Source organism: Hordeum vulgare, chromosome 3H (genome assembly GCF_904849725.1).
Source record: "Hordeum vulgare subsp. vulgare chromosome 3H, MorexV3_pseudomolecules_assembly, whole genome shotgun sequence".
Lineage (NCBI taxonomy): Eukaryota > Viridiplantae > Streptophyta > Magnoliopsida > Poales > Poaceae > Hordeum > Hordeum vulgare.
Window position 1 is genome coordinate 179,109,715 of NC_058520.1, and position 17,516 is coordinate 179,127,230.

The following is a 17,516-nucleotide window of genomic DNA, read 5'->3' on the forward strand; positions in this document are numbered from 1 at the left end:
CTCTGGAACCTACCTGCCATACTTATGGCCAGGCTAACATCCGGTCTAGTGCACAGCATTGCATACATGATAGAACCTATGGCTGAAGCATAGGGGACGGTGCTCATATGCTCTCTATCCTCATCAGTTGTTGGGCACTGAGTCTTACTCAATCTCGTACCTTGTAAAACTGGCAAGAACCCTTTCTTGGACTGTTCCATTTTGAACCTCTTCAAAACTTTATCAAGGTATGTGCTTTGTGAAAGTCCTATCAGGCGTTTTGATCTATCCCTGTAGATCTTAATGCCTAGAATGTAAGCAGCTTCTCCTAGGTCCTTCATAGAGAAACTTTTATTCAAGTAATCCTTTATGCTCTCCAAAAACTCTACGTTGTTTCCAGTCAGCAATATGTCATCCACATATAATATTAGAAGCGCCACAGAGCTCCCACTCACTTTCTTGTAAATACAAGATTCTCCAATCACTTGTATAAACCCAAATGCTTTGATCACCTCATCAAAGCGTTTGTTCCAACTCCGAGATGCTTGCACCAGTCCATAAATGGATCGCTGGAGCTTGCACACCTTGTTAGCATTCTTAGGATTGACAAAACCTTCGGGTTGCCTCATATACAACTCTTCCTTAAGGAAACCGTTAAGGAATGCCGTTTTGACATCCATCTGCCAGATTTCATAATCGAAAAATGCAGCTATTGCTAACATGATTCTGACGGACTTAAGCATTGCTACGGGTGAGAATGTCTCATCGTAGTCAACTCCTTGAACTTGTGAAAAACCCTTTGCCACAAGTCGAGCTTTATAAACGGTCACATTGCCGTCAGCGTCCGTCTTCCTCTTAAAGATCCATTTGTTCTGAATAGCCTTGCGGCCCTCAGGTAGTACTTCCAAAGTCCACACTTTGTTCTCATACATGGATCCTATCTCGGACTTCATGGCTTCTAGCCATTTGTTGGAATCTGGGCCCACCATTGCTTCTTCATAATTTGCAGGTTCATTGTTGTCTAACAACATGATTGACAAGACGGTATTACCGTACCACTCTGGAGTAGCACGTGGTCTCGTCGACCTACGTGGTTCGACAGAAACTTGAACCGGAGTTTCATGATCATCATCATTAACTTCCTCCTCAACCGGCGTCGCAATGACACAGGTTTCCCCTTGCCCTGCGCCACCATCTAGAGGGTTGAGAGGTTCGACAACCTCATCAAGTTCTATCTTCCTCCCACTCAATTCTCTCGAGAGAAACTCCTTCTCGAGAAAAGCTCCGTTTTTAGCAACAAACACTTTGCCCTCGGATTTGAGATAGAAGGTGTACCCAACTGTCTCTTTTGGGTAACCTATGAAGATGCACTTTTCCGCTTTGGGTTCCAGATTTTCAGGCTGAAGCTTTTTGACATAAGCATCACATCCCCAAACTTTAAGAAACGACAACTTTGGCCTTTTGCCATACCACAGTTTGTATGGTGTCGTCTCAACGGATTTTGATGGTGCCCTATTTAAAGTGAATGCAGCTGTTTCTAATGCATAACCCCAAAACGATAACGACAAATCGGTAAGAGACATCATAGATCGCACCATCTCTAATAAAGTACGATTACGACGTTCGGACACACCATTACGCTGTGGTGTTCCAGGCGGTGTCAACTGTGAAACAATTCCACATTGTCTTAAGTGAGCACCAAACTCGAAAATCAGATATTCACCCCCACGATCAGACCGTAGGAACTTGATCTTCTTGTTACGATGATTTTCAACTTCACTCTGAAATTGCTTGAACTTTTCAAATGTTTCAGACTTGTGCTTCATTAAGTATACATAACCATATCTACTCAAATCGTCAGTGAAGGTGAGAAAATAACGATATCCGCCGCGTGCCTCTACGCTTATCGGACCACACACATCGGTATGTATGATTTCCAACAAGTCACTTGCACGTTCCATTGTTCGAGAGAACGGAGTTTTAGTCATCTTGCCCATGAGGCATGGTTCGCACGTGTCAAGTGAATCAAAGTCAAGTGACTCCAAAAGTCCATCGGCATGGAGTTTCTTCATGCGCTTTACACCAATATGACCTAAGCGGCAGTGCCACAAAAATATGACGCTATCATTGTTAACTCTAACTCTTTTGGTCTCAATGTTATGTATGTGTGTATCACTATCAAGATTCAATATGAACAATCCTCTCACATTGGGTGCATGACCATAAAAGATGTTACTCATAGAAATAGAACAACCATTATTCTCTGACTTAAAAGAGTAATCGTCTCGCAATAAACAAGATCCAGATATAATGTTCATGCTCAACGCAGGCACTAAATAACAATGATTCAAGTTCATAACTAATCCTGACGGTAACTGAAGTGAAACTGTGCCGACGGCGATTGCATCAACCTTGGAACCATTTCCTACGCGCATCGTCACTTCATCTTTCGCCAGCCTTCGTCTATTCCGCAGTTCCTATTTCGAGTTGCAAATATGAGCAACAAAACCGGTATCGAATACCCAGGCACTACTACAAGAGCCGGTTAAGTAGACATCAATAACATGTATATCAAATATACCTGATTTTTCTTTGGCCGCCTTCTTATCAGCCAGATACTTGGGGCAATTGCGCTTCCAGTGACCCATACCCTTGCAATAGTAACACTCTGTTTCAGGCTTAGGTCCGGCTTTGGGTTCCTTCGTTGGATTGGCAACAGGCTTGCCGCTCTTCTTTGACTTACCCTTCTTGCCTTTGCCGTTTCTCTTGAAACTAGTGGTCTTATTCACCATCAACACTTGATGTTCTTTACGGAGTTCAGACTCTGCGACTTTCAGCATCACAAACAACTCGCCGGGTGACTTGTTCATCCCTTGCATGTTGTAGTTCAACACAAAGCCTTTATAGCTTGGCGGCAGTGATTGAAGGATTCTGTTAGTGATAGCTTCTTGCGGGAGTTCAATCCCCAGCTCAGCTAGACGGTTTGAGTACCCAGACATTCTGACCACATGTTCACTGACAGACGAGTTCTCCTCCATCTTGCAAGCATAGAATTTATCGAAGGTCTCATACCTCTCGATCCGTGCGTTCTTCTGAAAGATAAACTTCAACTCCTGGAACATCTCAAATGCTCCATGACGCTCAAAGCGACGTTGAAGTCCCGGTTCTAAGCCATACAAGACTGCACATTGAACTACTGAGTAGTCCTCCTTACGTGCTAACCAAGCGTTCTTAACATCCTGATCAGCCGTAGCGGGTGGTTCATCTCCTAGCGCAGCATTAAGGACATAATCCTTCTTCCCAGCTTGTAAGATTAGCTTAAGATTACGAGCCCAGTCTACAAAGTTGCTTCCATCATCTTTCAACTTAGCTTTCTCTAGGAACGTATTAAAATTTAGGGTGACTATCGCGTGAGCCATGATCTACAACAAAAATATTTTCAAAGTGGACTTAGACTATGTTCAAGATAATTAGAGTTTAACTTAATCAAATTACTCGCTAAACTCCCACTCAAAAATTACATCTCTCTAGTCATTTGAGTGGTTCATGATCCACTTACACTAGCTCAAGTCCGATCATCACGTGAGTTGAGCATAGTTTCACTGGTAAGCATCCCTATGCTAATCATATCATCTATATGATTCATGATCGACCTTTTGGTCTCATGTGTTCCGAGGCCATGTCTGCACATGCTAGGCTCGTCAAGCTTAACCCGAGTGTTCCGCGTGCGCAACTGTTTTGCACCCGTTGTATGTGAACGTTGAGTCTATCACACCCGATCATCACGTCGTGTCTCGAAACGACGAACTGTAGCAACGGTGCACAGTCGGGGAGAACACAATTTCGTCTTGAAATTTTAGTGAGAGATGACCTCATAATGCTACCGTTGTTCTAAGCAAAATAAGGTGCATAAAAGGATTAACATCACATGCAATTCATAAGTGACATGATATGGCCATCATCACGTGCTCCTTGATCTCCATCACCAAAGCACCGGCACGATCTTCTTGTCACCGGCGCCACACCATGATCTCGATCAACGTGTCGCCATCGGGGTTGTCGTGCTACTCATGCTATTACTACTAAAGCTACATCCTAGCAAAATAGTAAACGCATCTGCAAGCACAAACATTAGTATAAAGACAACCCTATGGCTCTTGCCGGTTGCCGTACCATCGATGTGCAAGTCGATATTATCTATTACAACATGATCATCTCATACATCCAATATATCACATCACATCATTGGCCATATCACATCACAAGCATACCCTGCAAAAACAAGTTAGACGTCCTCTAATTTTGTTGTTGCATGTTTTACGTGGTGACCATGGGTATCTAGTAGGATCGCATCTTACTTACGCAAACACCACAACGGAGATATATGAGTTGCTATTTAACCTCATCCAAGGACCTCCTCGGTCAAATCCGATTCAACTAAAGTTGGAGAAACTGACACCCGCCAGTCATCTTTGAGCAACGGAGTTACTCGTAGCGATGAAACCAGTCTCTCGTAAGCGTATGAGTAATGTCGGTCCGAGCCGCTTCGATCCAACAATACCGCGGAATCAAGAAAAGACTAAGGAGGGCAGCAAAACGCACATCACCGCCCACAAAAACTTTTGTGTTCTACTCGAGAAGACATCTACACATGAAACTAGCTCATGATGCCACTGTTGGGGAACGTCGCATGGGAAACAAAAATTTTCCTACACGCACGAAGACCTATCATGGTGATGTCCATCTACGAGAGGGGATGTGTGATCTACGTACCCTTGTAAACCGTACAACAGAAGCGTTAGTGAACGCGGTTGATGTAGTGGAACGTCCTCACGTCCCTCGATCCGCCCCGCGAACCGTCCCGCGATCAGTCCCACGATCTAGTGCCGAACGGACGGCACCTCCGCGCTCAGCACACGTACAGCTCGACGATGATCTCGGCCTTCTTGATCCAGCAAGAGAGACGGAGAGGTAGATGAGTTCTCCGGCAGCGTGACGGCGCTCCGGACGTTGGTGATGATATTATATCAGCAGGGCTCCGCCCGAGCTCCGCAGAAAAACGATCTAGAGGAAAAACCGTGGAGGTATGTGGTCGGGCTGCCGTGGAAAAATCGTCTCAAATCAGCCCTAAAACCTCCGTATATATAGGGGGAAGAGGGGGAGGCTTGCCTTGGGGTCCAAGGACCCTCAAGGGCTTCGGCCGATCCAAGGGGGGCAACCCTCCCCTTCCAAACCGAGTCCAACTAGGTTTGGAAGGAGGAGTCCTTCCCCCTTTTCCCACCTCCTCTCTTTTTTTTTCTTTTTCTCTTTGATTTTCTTCCTATGGCGCATAGGGCCTTCTTGGTCTGTCCCACCAGCCCACTAAGGGCTGGTGCGCCACCCCCAAGGCCTATGGGCTTCCCCGGGGTGGGTTGCCCCCCCCGCCCCGGTGAACTCCCGGAACCCATTCGTCATTCCCGGTACATTCCCGGTAACTCCGAAAACCTTCCGGTAATCAAATGAGGTCATCCTATATATCAATCTTCGTTTCCGGACCATTCCGGAAACCCTCATGACATCCGTGATCTCATCCGAGACTCCGAACAACATTCGGTAACCAACCATATAACTCAAATACGCATAAAACAACGTCAAACCTTAAGTGTGCAGACCCTGCGGGTTCGAGAACTATGTAGACATGACCCGAGAGACTTCTCGGTCAATATCCAATAGCGAGACCTGGATGCCCATATTGGATCCTACATATTCTACGAAGATCTTATCATTTGAACCTCAGTGCCAAGGATTCATATAATCCCGTATGTCATTCCCTTTGTCCTTCGGTATGTTACTTGCCCGAGATTCGATCGTCAGTATCCGTATACCTATTTCAATCTCGTTTACCGGCAAGTCTCTTTACTCGTTCCGTAATACAAGATCCCGCAACTTACACTAAGTCACATTGCTTGCAAGGCTTGTGTGTGATGTTGTATTACCGAGTGGGCCCTGAGATACCTCTCCGTCACATGGAATGACAAATCCCAGTCTCGATCCATACTAACTCAATGAACACCTTCGTAGATACCTATAGAGCATCTTTATAGTCACCCAGTTACGTTGCGACGTTTGATACACACAAAGTATTCCTCCGGTGTCAGTGAGTTATATGATCTCATGGTCATAGGAACAAATACTTTACACGCAGAAAACAGTAGCAACAAAATGACACGATCAACATGCTACGTCTATTAGTTTGGGTCTAGTCCATCACGTGATTCTCCTAATGACGTGATCCAGTTATCAAGCAACAACACCTTGTTCATAATCAGAAGACACTGACTATCTTTGATCAACTGGCTAGCCAACTAGAGGCTTGCTAGGGACAGTGTTTTGTCTATGTATCCACACATGTATATAAGTCTTCATTCAATACAATTATAGCATGGATAATAAACGATTATCTTGATATAGGAATTATAATAATAACTATATTTATTATTGCCTCTAGGGCATAATTCCAACATTAAGATCATTGACATTTCTGTCCAGACAAGCACTTAAATGACTAAGCATATGAGCATTTTGTTCCAATTGTCTGCTAACATAATCATTGAAACTCTATTGTATCGGGTTATCGAGACCATGGATCTGTTCGATAGGTGGTAGATTTTTGACATCTTCAAATTTAATGCCTTTCTCTCGCATAGATTTCTTAGCTTCTTGCATATCTTCAGGACTGAGGAATAGAATACCTCTTTTCTTCGGAGTTGGCTTAGGAGGTGGTTCGGGAATAGTCCAAGCATTCTCATTGCACAAGATGTTATTCAATAGGATCTCATCTTGTTCTACGGTCCGTTCACTAAAAACACAACCGGCACAACTATCTAGGTGGTCTCTAGAAGCATCGGTAAGTCCATTATAGAAGATATCAAGTAGTTCATTCTTCTCAAGAGGGTGATCAGGCAAAGTATTCAGTAGCTGGACGAGCCTCCCCCAAGCTTGTGGGAGACTCTCTTGTTCAACTTGCGCAAAGTTGTATATTTCCTGCAAGGCAGCTTGCTTCTTATGGGCAGGGAAATATTTTTCAAAGAAGTAATAGACCATATCCTAGGGGCTACGCACACAACCAGGAGCAAGAGAAGTGAACCAAGTCTTAGCATCATCCTTCAGCGAGAAAGGAAACAACTTGAGGATATAGTAGTGGCAGATCTTTTCATCACTAGTGAATAGGGTGGCTATATCGTGCAGTTTGGTAAGATGGACTACAACCGTTTCATACTCATAATCGTGAAAAGGATCAGATTCGACCGGAGTGATTAACTCGGGGTCGACAGAGAATTCATAATCCTTATCGGTCACCAAGATAGGCGAAGTAGCAAACTTCGGGTCGTATTTCATCCTAGCGTTCAAAGATTTTCTTTCCACTTGAGAAGTAATTTCTCAACATCATAGCTATCCTTATAAGCAAGAAAGTCCTCAACTATCTCTCCCTCCATAACATAACGCTCAGGCATATCAGGCAATTCATTTCTAGGAGAGCTAGTTCTAGCAGGCAAAATAGCAGATTCTACTTCAATAGTATCAGCAGTTTCAGAAGTATCATCACATCTAGCAGCAACTCTAGCAATTTGTACATCAAGGAATGCACCTAGTGGAAAAGCAGTATCAAGCATAGCATCATCAGGCAAAGCAGTATCAAGCATAGCATCATCATAAGCATCATGGGCAGCAAAAGTAGCATCATCAAGCACAGGCGACATATCAAGATTTCTAGCAGGAGGTGATGTCGCAAACTTACTCATAACTGAAGGTGAATCAAGTGTAGAGCTAGATGGCAGTTCCTTACCTGTCCTCGTAGTTGAGGGCAAGACTTTTGTTCTTGGATCTATCGGATTCCTCATAATGACCAGAAGACGTAAATCTCAAGTGACTCAGAGAATATAGCTGTGCTTCCCCGGCAACGGCGCCAGAAAAAGGTCTTGATAACTCACAAGTATAGGGGATCGCAACAGTTTTCGAGGGTAGAGTATTCAACCCATATTTATTGATTCGACTCAAGGGGAAGCCAAAGAATATTCTCAAGTATTAGCAGTTGAGTTGTCAATTCAACCACACCTGAAAGATTTAGTATCTGCAGCAAAGTATCAGTAGCAAGGTAGTATGATAGCAGCAGTAGCAACGGTAACCAGTAGCAGCAAAGTGACAACAGTAGAAACAGAGTAACAACAGTAGCAACAGAGTAACAGTAGCAGCTGTGACAGCAGTACCGGCAAAGTAACATAGCAAGGACCAGTAGGAAAAACTCGTAGGCATTGGATCGGTGATGGATGATTATGCCGGATGCTATTCATCATGTAACAGTTATAACACGGAGAGATAAGAAACTAGCTCCGTTCGTCAATCTAATGTAGGCATGTATTCCGTATGTAGTCATACGTGCTTAGGGAAAAGAACTTGCATGACATCTATTGTCCATCCCTCCCGTGGCAGCGGGGTCCTAATGGAAACTACGGGATATTAAGGTTCTCCTTTTAATAAAGAACCGGACCAACGCATTAACACTTAGTGAATACATGAACTCCTCATACTATGGTCATCTCCGGGGGTGGTTCCGGCTATTGTCACTCCGGGGTTGCCGGGTTATAACACATAGTAGGTGACTACAATTTATAAGATAGGATCAAGAACACACATATATTGGCGACAACATAATAGGTTCAGATCGGAAATCATGGCATTCGGGCCCTAGTGACAAGCATTAAGCATGGCAAAGTAGTAGCAACATCAATCTCAGAACAAAGTGGATACTAGGGATCAATCCCCGTCAAAACTAACTTGATTACATGATAGATCTCATCCAACCCATCACCGTCCAGCAAGCCTACGATGAGATTACTCACGAACGGTGAAGAGCATCATGGAATTGGCGATGAAGGAAGGTTGGTTATGATGATGGCGACGATCTCCCCTCTCCGGAGCCCAAGACGGACTCCAAATCTGCCCTCCAGATGAAGAACAGGATGTGCGGCGCCTCCGTATCGTAAAACACGATGAACTCTTCTCCCTGATTTTTTTTCTGGACGGAACGGACTAAATAGAGCTGGATTGAGAGGCGGTGGAGCTTTGTGGGCCCCACAAGCCTGCCAGGCGTGGCCAGGGGGGCCGCGCCTGGTAGCTTGTGGGCTCACGGCTCCACTTCCTTCGCTGATTCTTGCGCCAGTATTTTTCATAAATTCCAGAAAATTTTCCGTAAATTTTCAGGTCATTCCGAAAACTTTTATTTCTGCGCAAAAACAACACCATGGCAATTCTGCTGAAAACAGCGTTAGCCCGGTTAGTTCCATTCAAATCATGCAAATTAGAGTCCAAAACAAGGGCAAAAGAGTTCGGAAAAGTAGATATGATGGAGACGTATCGACGCCTCCATCCATAATCCCAATGGCAAGTTGGAGTAACTCATCATGTTGCGCACCATATCCATAAGTGTACGGTTGCGCCTTTCAACTACTCTATTTTGTCGAGGATCGCCCGTCATTGAATACTGGGAGACTATGCCAGTCTCATGTAAGAGCTTTGCAAAAGGTCCACGTACTTGGCCATATGGAGTGCGTCGACCGTAGTACTCCCTACATGGTCAAATCTCACTATCTTTATTCTTTTGTCAAGTTGATTTTTAACTTCAGCTTTAATATTTTAAATTTATCCAATGCTTCATTTCTTTATTTGATTGGATAAATATAACCAAATTGGGAGTAATCATTTGTGAATGTTATGAACGAGTCATAGCCATCCACACTTTTCACAGGAAATGGTCCACATATGTGAGTGTGAATGATTTCTAGTGTGTCTGTGCTTCGGTTTGCACCCTTTCTGATTTGTTTTACATACTTCCCTTTAATGCAATCAATGCATTATTCTACATTTTAGAACTCTAGTGGATGAAGAATTTCACTTTTAGTTAGTCTTTCTATCCTCCCCTTCGAAATATGGCCCAAGCGACAGTGCCATAATTTCGATGAATCGTGAGTTCTCTTTCTTTTCTTCTGTTTTTTGTTCAAAGCGGAAACTTGCTCATTCACATTACACACATAATGCACTTTTTCACAAAGTGATAATAAATAAAACTCATTGTGAAGTAAAGCATCACCAACATAAGCATTATTAAACCATATGTCACACTTGCCATGTCCAAAATAACATTTATAATGGTCTTTATCAAAACATGAAACACTAATCAATTTTCTGTGACATGAAGGAACATAGAAAACGTATCTAAGCAAAATCTTGAATCCATCAGCTAACTCCAGGGAGATTTCGCCGACGGCTTCAATTTCTTCTTGAACTCCATTCGCGACTTCAATGCTTCTTTCGCTTCTTTGCATAGTCCGCGTCGAATGGAATCCCTGTAATGAATTTGCAACATGAATAGTTGCACCTGAGTCAATCCACCAAGTAGATTTTGAAAACTGAGTATACAAGGATTCACTTACAAATGAAACAATGTTGTTACCTCTCTTTGCCATTATTGACTTTGACCCATCGGGGCAATCTTTCTTGTAATGCCCAGTCTTCTTAAAGTGGAGACAAGTGTCTTTGTCCACTGGAAAAGACTTCTGCTGATCCTGATATTGCATGGGAGCTTTTCCATGTGTCTTTGAAGGGGAACCATTGCTATTGTGATTGTAGTTACTTTTCTTATCCTTCACATAGTTCAGAGAACCACCATGCATGTGAGGTTTTAAGCTTATCCTCTTCTTGAACACACATGGCTATAGTCTTTTCTATGTCCCATTTTTCACGCGACATGTTGTAGTTGACAATAAAAGTCTCGAACTCTTTTGGCAATGAAGCCATAACCAGGTGAACAAGGAGCGCAAGTTTGAGCTCCAAGTCTAAATCCATGGGTTTCAGCTTAGCTGCCATGTTGCTCATCCTTAGGATGTGCTCTCTTATGCCATGTCAATCGCTTGTGTACTTTTCTGTCACCAGTTATTTCAGCAACTGAGTGGCATAAATCTTTGAAAAACGAGTGAACTGGCTCTTTATATTTTCAATATACTTCCCTACATAAGTACACTCTGCAATTGAGCCCGCAATAGCGTTCTCAATCGTGTTCTTTATAAAGGTCATACACTTCTTGTTGACGGTGTTCCACTTTTGGTTGTCAAAGGTGTAAATCCCTCCTCTTTTTATCCCATGCAGCATCATCATCAGTTGCCTATCTGACTGGCTCTATAGATCTGACCGGCTATGAAGTGTCCACCACCCAGTCCACCTCAACACAAACAAAGACCATATCTACTTTCTTTCTCCATTCAGAGTAGTTGTCACCTCTGAGGGTTGGAAACTCTTTGATGCAGCTCATCAAGTAAAACCCTCCTGAAAACCACAATGAAATGAGATTGTGGTAACAATTGCATGCATTAATCCAATGTTGGTCAAAATTAAAACATACAACCGTTTATGTAATTAAATCTATATTACCGTTGGGCAAAAGTAGAAATAAATGCATCTTTTTACAATAATAACGAATCATGATCAAGTTATTAACAACGTTGGTCATAAAATAATAGAATCATAATTATTTCAATAATTATTTTAACATGCTCTTAAAATTAATTCCACTTTAAACTTTTGTTTACTTTTAAAACAACATTTATATTCATTTGCAGCGGAAAAACATGAATATAAATTCATGAAACTTTATACTATTTCTTTTCTTTTATTTCTGTCACTTTTATATTTTCTATCCAAATTTTTGTTGGATTAAATTGAATAGAAAAAAGTATGTGAAATCTGTCCAAAAACTGGACAAAAAATAGATTCCACAAAAAAAACTGACACACGCTCTCTCGGCCGAAAAACAGCCTCGGGTTGGCCCGTGTAGGGTTCCAACGCAGCTCGCGACGGGGGCCTCGCCTCGGCCTGGGCCATCGGCCTCAGTCTCGGCCGCCCCTCCCCCCTTTGGCCCAAAAGCCTGCTGGACAGTTTAGGGTTTCGCCGCTGCCGTCGGATGAAATCTGACGGTCCAGCGTGTCGATCGGGAGAACCAAAACGAAGTGCCTGTAAGGCGGGGGAACCCTAGCTAGTTTCCTCCCTCGCATGCCGCTCGCCCTCTCTTGTTTCGCTGCACCGCGGCGGCTATTCCGGCGGCTCCGTCGCGCCGACGAAGAGCCGGTGACGGCGTCAGCCCCCCCCCCCCCCCCCGCGCCGCGCTTTTCTCCCTACACTCTTTCTCCTTTCTCCACTTTCTGTCTGCGCCTTTTATATTTTTTGGGGACTAACTTATTAACTCAGTGCCAAGTGCGAGTTCTTGTTTTTCCGTGTTTTTGACCCTTTTCAGAGGAGGATTTTAAACGAGTCCAAACGGAACGAAACTTCCAAAAAGATTTTTTCCGAAACAGAAGAAGATCAGGGAACCTGAGAACCAGGGCAGGGGGCCACCAGGGACCCCCACAAGCCCCCTAGCCACGGCCAGGGGGGCCCGCACCTCCCAGGCTTGTGGGCTCCCTGGGCCACCTCTGCCCTAGGTCTTTCGCCTATATATTCCCAAAAATTCCAGAAAAAATCAGGAGATCATCGAAAGTACTTTTCCGCCGCCGCAAGCTTCTGTCTCCGCAAGATCCCATCTGGGGCACGTTCTGGTGCCCTACCGGAGGGGGGATTCGGATACGGAGGGCTTCTTCATCAACACCATGACCTCTTCGATGACGCGTGAGTAGTTCACCATAGACCTACGGGTCCATAGCTAGTAGCTAGATGGCTTCTTCTCTCTCTTGGATCTTCAATACAAAGTTCTCCATGATCTTCATGGAGATCTATCCGTTGTAATCTTCTTTTGCGGTGTGTTTGTCGAGATCCGATGAATTGTGGGTTTATGATCAGATTATCTATGAATCTTATTTGAGTTCCTTCTGATCTCTTATATGCATGATTTCATATCCTTGTAATTCTCTTCGAGTTGTGGTTTTTTTTGGGAAGCTTGATCTATGATTCTTGCAATGGTAGAAGTGCTTGGTTTTGGGTTCATACCGTGCGGTGACCTCACCCAGTGACAGAAGGGGTAGCGAGGCACGCATCATGTTGTTATCAAGGGTAAAACGATGGGGTTTTCATCATTGGTTTGAGATTATCCCTCTACATCATGTCATCTTGCTTAAGGCGTTACTCTGTTTGTCATGAACTCAATACACTAGATGCATGCTGGATAGCGGTCGATGTGTGGAGTAATAGTAGTAGATGCAGAAAGTATCGGTCTACTTGTCTCGGACGTGATGCCTATATGTACGATCATTGCCTTAGATATCGTCATGACTTTGCGCGGTTCTATCAATTGCTCGACAGTAATTTTTTTCACCCACCGTAATATTTCCTATTTTGAGAGAAGCCTCTAGTGAACACTATGGCCCCGGGTCTACTCCACACCATATTTTCAGCCTTACTCTTTTACTTCGTTGCACTTTCTGCCTTCAGATCTCACTTTGCAATCAATCTTGAAGGGATTGACAACCCCTTTATAGCGTTGGGTGCAAGCTCGTTTGTGTTTGCGCAGGTACTCTGGAATTGACGAGATTCTCCTACTGGATTGATACCTTGGTTCTCAAACTGAGGGAAATACTTGTTGCTCCTGTGCTGCATCACCCTTTCCTCTTCAAGGGAAAAACCGACGCAAGCAAGTCTCCGTCAACGTGTCAATTTCTGGCGCTGTTGTTTGAGAAGTAGCAAGAAGAATTTCTAGCATCGTTGCCGGGGAGGATCAAGTCAAGACCTCATCCAAGTAAGTGTCGCAAACTCATCTCTTGCATTTACTTTTTTTGCCTCTCGTTTTCCTCTCCCCCACTTCTGAAAAACAAAAATTTACAAAATGATTTGCCCTTTTCTTCGTTTGCCTTTTTCATCCGCCCTTTTCTCTCGCTTGCTTTCTGTCCGCTTGTGTGCGTGCCAAGACATGTATGGCCCAACCAAGGGATTTTGATGCTCACTATGCGAGGTTGGAAGAAATTGAAACTAGTGTTAAAGGCTTCATGTCTACACAGTTTGAATACAACAGTTACTTTCGTAGATAACTGAAGGAGAAAAATTCTTTTTTGGCTTTTATGAGTAAATCAGTTGATGATATGGCCAAAGAATTCCTTGCGTTAAATTCTCAGTTTGCTCGTCTTGAAAAATTGGTAGGCCAGATTTCTGATAAACATGCTACTTTAGTCAATAAAATGGCTGCTAAACCTGAAATTTGTGATGAAAATCACGAAGATCTTAAAGTGCTTGGTGTGACTCCCATTGAATCTTTGTTTTCTTGTGTCAAACCGAATGATGATGGGGTTGGATATGAATCCACTTTGGTTGAAAAACGCCCCAATGATTCGGAGTCCATCTATCTTGATGCTAAAAGCATTGAAAGTGGAGTAGAAGATATTAAAACTTTGAGTAGTAATGAAATTACTACTTTGGATTTCAAGGAATTCAATTATGATAGTTGCTCCTTGATTGAATGCATTTCCTTAATGCAATCCATGTTAAACTCTCCACACGCTTATAGCCAAAACAAGGCCTTTACCGATCATATCGTCGAAGCTATGATAAAATCTCTTGAAGAGAAACTTGAATTGGAAGTCTCTATCCCTAGAAAGTTTCATGATGAGTGGGAACCTACTATCAAAATCAAAAACAAAAACTATGAATGCAATGCTTTGTGTGATTTGGGTGCTAGTGTTTCCGCGATTCGAAAGTGTCTTTATGTGATGTTATGGGTTTTAATGAGATTGAACAGTGTTCTCCTAATTTGCATCTTGCGGATTCTACTGTCAAGAAACCCATGGGAAGGATCAATGATATTCTTATTATTGCAAATAGGAACTATGTACCCGTGGATTTCATTGTGCTTGACATTGATTGCAATCCTACATGATTGAGAGCCTCTCGTCTCGTCACCAACATATACTAGTGGGAATCTTTATTATATAACCTGGCTTGTATATTCCAATGATGGGCTTCCTCAAAACTGCCCTAGGTCTTCGTGAGCAAGCAAGGAGGATGCACACCCACTAGTTCTCCTTTTTGAGATTTCACATACTTATAGCTCTAGTGCATCCTTTGTATGGCAATCCCTACTCATTCACATTGATATCTATTAATGGGCATCTCCATAGCGCTTTGATACGCCAAGTCAATGTGACCATCTCCTCCTTTTTGTCTCACAACCACCACCACACTCTATTCCACCTATAGTGCTATATCCATGGCTCACGCTCATGTATTGCATGATAGTTATAAAAAGTTTGAGAAAGTAAGAGTGTGAAAACAATTACTTGGCCAATACCAGGGTTGTGCATGATTTAAATTAGTTGTGTGAGGATGATGGAGCATAACCAGACTATATGATTTTGTAGGGATAACTTTCCTTGGCCTTGTTATTTTGAAAGTTCATGATTACCTTGCTAGTTTGCTTGAGGTATTATTGTTTTCATGTCAATAGCAAACTATTGTTTTGAATCTTACGGATCTGAACATTCATGTCACATGAAAGAAGTTACAAAGGACAACTATGCTAGGTATCATTCCACATCAAAAATTCAGTCTTTATCACTTCCCTACTCGAGGACGAGCAGGAGTTAAGCTTGGGGATGCTTGATACGTCTCCGACGTATCTATAATTTTTGATGGTTTCATGCTATTATCTTGTCAAACTTTGGATGTTTTGTATGCCTTTTACATTTTTTTGGGACTAACTTATTAACTCAGTGCCAAGTGTCAGTTCCTATTTTTCCGTGTTTTTGACCCTTTTCAAAGGAGGATTTTAAACGGAGTCCAAATGGAACGAAACTTCCAAAAAGATTTTTTCCGAAACAAAAGAAGATCGGGGAACCTAAGAACCAGGGCAGGGGGCCACCAGGGACCCCACAAGCCCCCTAGCCGCGGCAAGGGGGGCCCGCGCCTCCCAGGCTTGTGGGCTCCCTGGGCCACCTCTACCCTAGGTCTTTCGCCTATATATTCCCAAAAATTCCAGAAAAAATCAGGAGATCATCGAAAGTACTTTTCTGCCGCCACAAGCTTTTGTCTCCGCAAGATCCCATCAGGGGCACATTCTGGTGCCCTGCCAGAGGGGGGATTCGGATACGGAGGGCTTCTTCATCAACACCATGACCTCTCCGATGATGCGTGAGTAGTTCACCATAGACCTATGGGTCCATAGCTAGTAGCTAGATGGCTTCTTCTCTCTCTTGGATCTTCAATACAAAGTTCTCCATGAGCTTCATGGAGATCTATCCAATGTAATCTTATTTTGCGGTGTGTTTGTCGAGATCCGATGAATTGTGGATTTATGATCAGATTATCTATGAATCTTATTTGAGTTTCTTCTGATCTCTTATATGCATGATTTCATATCCTTGTAATTCTGTTCGAGTTGTGGGTTTTGTTTGGCCAGCTTGATCTATGATTGTTGCAACAGGAGAAGTGCTTGGTTTTGGGTTCATACCGTGCGGTGACCTCGCCTAGTGACAGAAGGGGTAGCGAGGCACGCATCATGTTGTTGCCATCAAGGGTAAAAAGATGGGGTTTTCATCATTGGTTTGAGATTATACCTCTACATCATGTCATCTTGCTTACGACGTTACTCTATTCGTCATGAACTCAATACACTAGATGCATGCTGGATAGCGGTCAATGTGTGGAGTAATAGTAGTAGATGCAGAAAGTATCGGTCTACTTGTCTCAGACGTGATGCCTATATGTATGATCATTGCCTTAGATATCGTCATGACTTTGTGCGGTTCTATCAATTGCTCGACAGTAATTTGTTCACCCACCATAATATTTGCTATTTCGAGAGAAGCCTCTAGTGAACACTATGGCCCCCGGGTCTACTCCACACCATATTTTCAGCCTTACTCTTTTACTTCGTTGCACTTTTCGCCTTCAGATCTCACTTTGCAATCAATCTCGAAGGGATTGACAACCCATTTACAGCGTTGGGTGCAAGCTCGTTTGTGTTTGCGCAGGTACTCTGGACTTGACGAGATTCTCCTACTGGATTGATACCTTGGTTCTCAAACTAAGGGAAATACTTACTGCTCCTGTGCTGCATCACCCTTTCCTCTTCAAGGGAAAAACCGACGCAAGCAAGTCTCCGTCAACGTGTCAATTTCTGACGCTGTTGTTTGAGAAGTAGCAAGGCGCCGCGGTGGATTTCCTGGAGTTTAGCTAACCCAGGAAGGAGATACTACTCGTGTGTCGTATGATTGAATTTTTTTGCCTTTTTTTTCTCAACTTTTTTCTGCATTTTCTGAACATTTTTGCTCGACTTCAATAGAGAACACAAGCCTGTGGATTCGTTGACTGGCATGACACGACAACAAGCCCATTTTTGCGTGAATTGCTGGGAGATCTTTGGGACAAAATTTTGGATTTGGAGAGTGTTGGTGCTAATGCTGCTGGAGGAGAGGTTGTTGCATTGAGCGATGAGCTGGAGATGAAGAATGTGAAGATAATGAATGTGAAGATGAAGAATGAGCTGGAGCTTAGGACTAGATGTGATAGCAATGAGATGGTGCTGATAT